Source organism: Orycteropus afer, unplaced genomic scaffold (assembly GCF_000298275.1).
Source record: "Orycteropus afer afer isolate SDZICR_OR568_19922 unplaced genomic scaffold, OryAfe1.0 scaffold00108, whole genome shotgun sequence".
Lineage (NCBI taxonomy): Eukaryota > Metazoa > Chordata > Mammalia > Tubulidentata > Orycteropodidae > Orycteropus > Orycteropus afer.
The window spans coordinates 9,997,080-10,003,389 of NW_006921695.1; the positions used below are offsets into that span (position 1 = coordinate 9,997,080).

The 6,310-nt window shown below is 36.9% G+C and overlaps 1 pseudogene; it reads left to right on the top strand.

Moving 5' to 3' along the window:
* Positions 1-1,536: 1,536 nt before the first annotated feature.
* On the top strand, positions 1,537-2,156 carry LOC103199281 (annotated as a pseudogene).
* The last annotated feature ends 4,154 nt before the right edge of the window (positions 2,157-6,310 follow it).

Consider the following 6,310-nt stretch of genomic DNA (forward strand, 5'->3'; position numbering starts at 1 on the left):
CCAAGGAGGGGTCGCTATGAGTCAGGGCCGACTCGACGGCAAATAAGCAAATATATACACAAATACAGTAGAACATACAGGGAGCAAAGTTATAAAAACCTCTTAGCCATAATCATACATCTTGAAGCAATGAGTCATTGGACCTGGGGGCTCAAGACTATATTCTCTGGGAACTTCAAGGTCATATGACACAAAATACTCCACAAAGACAATGTTCTACATCTACTTTGTTAAGTACCAAATGGAGTCATAAAAGTTTGTGATTTGGGATCTAAAGTGCAACTAGTGGTTTGTATCTGATCAGAGTAAAGAAGAGTAAAGAACATTAAAGATACACAAGAAAACTATTAGTCCAAATGACTAGTGAACCATGCAAACCACAGCCTCCAGGACTCTGAGACCAGAACCAGATGGTAAGCTTCTTCCTCTACCCGCAGTTCTAAAAAGAATCACTATAGAAGATCCTGGATAGTAGAAGTGGTAAAAAATCTGGAATAAAAATAAAAATCACGAATAAAAATAAAAATCACACACACACTCCAAAAGACCAGGTTTTCTGGATTTGACAGAATCTGATGGAATCCCCATGTCCATCACACTTAGTCACCTTAAAGCCTAAAATCTGACTCACTCCAGTGTCTCACTTTTTAGCCAATCAAGAAATAGGCCTATAAGGTACACATTTACCCTAGAGGGGTATGCATTTCTTAGAACAATTAGGCATACATGATTAAATAAGTAATTTATGCATGGGGATCCAGATTAGAAGGCAGGAAGGTATAGGATAAAAACCCAAGTGAAAATGGAAAGCACAGGGAGGAAATGGAAATAGTGTTGTTACATTTAAATTGCAGGGATTACACTGAATGCCACAAAACAAAACGTGTATTAAATGTTGAATGGAAAAATAATTTGATATGTAAACTTCCATTCAAACCACAATAAAAAGTTTAATAATAATAAATTAAAAATTGTCTTCTTTACATATTTTGACTCTAAACAGTTTTCCAAGTTTCCTTCTCCTATATTTCTTGTTCACTTGCTTATATTTATTTTTTTTTTTCTGGTTCCATTGGATTTTAGAGGCAATGTATAATAGACTATTATGTGTAAAACATCAATGTTCTTAAAGAGGGTCAGACTAGGTGTTTCTTCAAGAAGATACTGTGTCTAACATTAACTAAAAGAGATGAATTCATCTTAATCCCCATCCTTACACCTAAGCATCCTCCAGCTAATACAGAGGTAAATGGAAAAAGGAAGAGAGTAGAGGCTTCTCTAGCCATGATGGAATGATTTTAATAGTAGATAATTATAACATATCTGACACTGGAGTCATTTGTTTTCTTAGGATCATAACAGGACAATAAAATCACCTATAAACATGAAACGGAGAAGATTATTCATCGAAACTACAGAGAATATTTTCAATAATACATATGGAAATGAGGGAGTACAAATGTGTGGAAGATAACTCTGTGGAACACCACTCCCACCTCTTATATACTGAGAGTATATAAGTACCACAGTCTAGAAGTTGGCATTAGAATTCAGTCTTCTGACTGTAACTCAGTTGAACTCATATGGTCTATCAACATGTCTTACAACTGTTGCTCTGGAATCTTCTCTTCTTGCTCTCTTGGTGGCTACCCAGCCTCCTCCTGTGGATCTTCCTCCCCCAGGAATTTGGTTTACAGTACTGAAATGTGCTCTCCCAGCACTTGTCAGCTGGTCTCCTCCCACTACAGGGGTTGTCAGAAGACCTACTGTGAGCCCAGGTTGTGCCAGAAGTTCCAGGTGGTGTCCATCCCCTGCCAGACATCCTGCTACCGCCCAAGACACCCAGGCTCTGCAGTCCCTGCCTGATGACTTACACTGGCTCTCTGGGCTTTGGCTCCAGAAGCAGCTGCTCTCTAGACTATGGATCTAGAAGCTGCTACTCACTCAGCTGTGGACCCAGTAGCTTCAGTCCCCTGAGTTATAGCATCTGTGGCTTTCCCTCCTTGGGATGTGGCTATGGATTCTGCTACTCAACTTACTTTCCTTCTAGCAGCTGTCAGGCTTCTTGTTACACACCAACTTGTAGATCTGCCTTTTATGGATCAACTTGTTGTGTTTCTAGATCTTTTGTGCAGTATGTTATACTCCCTAATTAGATCTTCTATTATATTCATTGGGAGCTCTGGTAGCGTAGTGCCTAAGGCACTTGACTGCTAAGCAAAAGGCTGGCGGTTCAAATCCACCAGCCACTCCTCAGAAGGAATGTTGGGCAATCTACTTCCATAGTAATACTGCCTCAGAAACCCAAGGAGGTGTCGCTATGAGTCAGGTCTGACTCCACGGCACACAACAACAACATCATATTCATTATATTCATGAGCAATGCTCCTCATATTCTCTGATCATCCTCTCTTCACTTTTCATCTACCAAAAATCTATCTATCTTCATCTATCAAAAAATTTCCTCCAACCAATGGTAAATTTAATGAATTAATCCATTGGATTAATTAATGGAAATACTTCATTACTTGAATGAGGTAGAAGTTAAATGAATGGAATTTATGTTAATGACACTGAAGTAATGTATTAATGTTAAAGAATTAATGGATGAATAAATAGAATTACTGCCAAAATGTTTTATTCACTGTAGACAGAAAAAAAATGTATATTCTAAAATACATTCATTCTAGCATCCATATGTACTGCTGTGTTATCAATAGTTTTTTTCTGTCTTTCTTTTTTTTAATAGTTAGCATTTTATTTTGAAGGCAGTGGTGGTTTAATGGTAGAATTCTTACCTTCCATGTTGGAGATGTGAATTTGTTCATGGACATTGCACCTCACGTGCAACCATCATCCATTTGTTAGTGGAGGCTTATGCATTGCTATTATGCTGAATTTGTTTGAAAGGAGTGGCCATACTAAGGCAAACTAGGAAAAAGTCCATATGATCTGCTTCCAAAATCAGTCAGTGAAAATGTAATGGATCACAATAGTCTTACCTACCACAATTGACTGTAAGAGCGAAGCAGGACTGGGCAGTATTTTATTCTTTTGTGCATCAGGTCCCCTGATTTGGGGTGAATCAATGAAAAATAACTAAAAAAACAAAGAAAAAGTGACTATTCTTCTGGGAATAAACTTTAAAAAACTAAGAAAAGGTGGTTTTGAACTAATTTCTTTGGGCTTTAGACATTTTCCTTCTTTAAAATTGGTATTTTCACAAGGCAAACATAACCATAGGAAGGAAATTGGAAGAGAACTGTTATATTATGGAGATTCTAATCAATGTCATGAAACAAAATGTGTATGGACTGCTTTATGGAAAATAAATATATTCTGTAAATTTACCTCCAAATCTCAGTTAGGGAGCTCTGGTGGCGTATTGCCTAAAGCATTTTACTGCTAACCAGAAGACTGGAGGTTCAGCCACTCCTCAGAAGGAAGAGTGGGAAATCTCTTGGGCTCATTATCTCAGCAAAACAAAACAAAACAAACAAACAAACAAACAGTGATTATTCCAGATGTCCTTACTTTGTATGTATAGACTTTTTGTGAATAAAAATATCAGCATGTGTACCATACTTCAGGGAATATAAGGCTTTGATATTTGCTGACAGGAGGACAGAAAGAGGAAAACATGGAAGTAACAATTGAATGGGAAAAAGTTTATATTAGATAGAACATTTTTTATATAACTTTGAATAGTTTCCTTTGATTTATTCAACATTGGATAGCAAATTAAACCAAACTTGCTCAACTCACTGACAATTTTGTATATAATTAATTTGTTTCCATGGTTCAAAGTGGAAACCAATTATCCTTGATGAAAATTATTGAAGTTTATAAGTTTTAAGCTTCTACCTTCTATTATCCAAAACTCACACTACAGAACAAAATTCAAAAACACAAAAATGACCGGAATATCTTGTCGGATGGAGATAGGTGGAACTCTCGAGACTTTGGCCCCAGGTTACCCTTCCAGCCTGGTGCTGTAGGGCCTAAGGCATTTGTCTGCTAACCAGAAGGCTGACGGTTCAAACCCACCACCTACTCCTCAGAAAGAAGATGGGGCAACCTACTTCTGTGGTGATACAGCCTCAGAAACCCTAGGAGGGCTCACTATGAGTTGCAATAGACTCCATAGCAGTGAGTTGGTTTGGTAAGTACCCCTTGGATCAAGCAGCCATGGGATACCAGAGGGATAGCATTCACATCGATGGAAGGCTGGACAGAAAGGAATGCATGGTTCAAAGGGGCCCAAGGAGGAAGTGGTCACAGGGAGGAAGGGAGGAGAGTTTCTTACCTTGGGGATAGTTATAGGGGCCATAAGACCAGATGCTATAGACAACAAGGCTTTTGTATCAGCAGAAATTATTGTTTCATTCACATTACAGCATGAAATTGAAGACCTTTGTATTTTGATTTTTATGTAGCCTTTCAGATTGTTTTTTAGGCTAAATATTTCAGAAAATCATAAATTGTATATGTGCATGTTATTGTTAGGTACCATTGAATCAGTTCTAACATGTAGCTACCCCATGTAAACAGAAGAAAACACTTTATGGTCCTGTGCCATCCTCACATTCATGACTCTGTTTGAGCACCTTGTTACAGCCAGTGTATCAAGCCATCTCATTGAGGGCCTTCCTCTATTTTGTTGACCTTCTAATTTATTAAGCACTATGTCTCCCTTCAGGGACTGTTATTTCTGATAATATGTCCAAAGTATGTGAGGCAAAAATCTCACCACCTTCCTTCTAAGGAGCACTGTGTCTGTAATTCTTCCAAGACAGATTTGTTCATTCTTCTGGTGGCCCATGCAATATTTAATATTTTTTGCCAACATCATAACATAAAGAAATGAATTCTTCCTCATAATTCCTTATTCCTTGTCCAGTTTACCACACATATATGACAATTCAACACACCATAGCTTAGATAGCATACACCTTAGCATTCAAAGTGACATCTTTGCTTTTTGATAGGTTAAATAGTTTTTTTTAGCACATTTTCCCAATTTTATATGTAATTTGCTAGCTTACCTACTGGTTCCATGGGCATTGATTATGGATCCAAGTAAACTGAAATCCTTGACAATTTCAATTCTTTTCTCTGTTTATCATCATGTAGCTTATAAATCCAGTTGTGAGGATTTTTGTTTCTTTATGGTGAGGTATAATCTGTTTTAAACGCTCTCATCTTAGGCTTTCATCAGTGAGTGATTCAAGCCTTCTTTGATTTTCAGCAAGCGAAGTTGTGATATCTCCACATAACAGGTTGTTGATGACTCTTCCTCCAGTTTTGATCCTGTATTGTTTTTCACATAGTGCAACTTCTTGGATGATTTGTTCAGCAAACACATTAGAGGATACGGTAAAATGATCCAACCTGGATGTGTACCTTTCTTGATTTAAAAATATACAGTTTCCCTGGTTCTATTTGAGTGATTATCGGTCTACATACAGGTCCTGTATGAGTACAATTAAGTGTTCTGGAATTCCCATTCTTTGCAGTTATTCCTAATTTGTTATGATCTACATAGACAAGTGTTTTTGTGTAGTCAGAAAATCATAGGTAAACATATCTGGTTTTCTTGGCTTTCAGCTAAGATCCATCTGATATATTTCCCATACTACATCCTTTTCTGAATCCATCTTGAATGTTTGGCAGTTCCCTGTCTAGGTACTACTGCCACCATTTTTGAATTTTCTTTAGTAAAATTTTACTTTCATATGATATTAATGATATTGTTTGATAATTTTGGCATTCTATTGGATTACCTTTCTTTGTAATGGGCATAATTTTTATGTATTTTAGTCCATTGGCAGATGCCTATCTTCCAAAAGAGACAAGTATGAGCTTCTAGTAGTGCTTCACTTTGTTGAAGTGTCTCAACTGATATTCAGCCCATTCTTGAAGTTTTGATTTTTGCCACTGCCTTCAGTGTAACTTGGGCTTCTTCCCTCAATACCATCAGTTCGTGATCACATGCTATCTCTTTATATGCTTGAATGTCAATCAGTACTCTTTAGTACAGTGATTCTGTGTTTTCATTCCATCTTCTTTTGATTTTGCCCATAAAATATCTTTTGATTTTGTTCATAAAATCCTTCAGTATTGTGTCTGAGGCTTCAGTTTTTTTTCTTAACTTCTTGTAGATTGAAAAATGTTGAACTTGTTCTTCCCTTTTGGATTTCATGATCCAGATTTTTGTACATATTATTATACTACTTAATTTGTCTTCTTGAGCAGCACTTTGAAATCTGTCTAGCTTTTTACTTCTTTAGTGCTTCTGCTTGCTTTACTT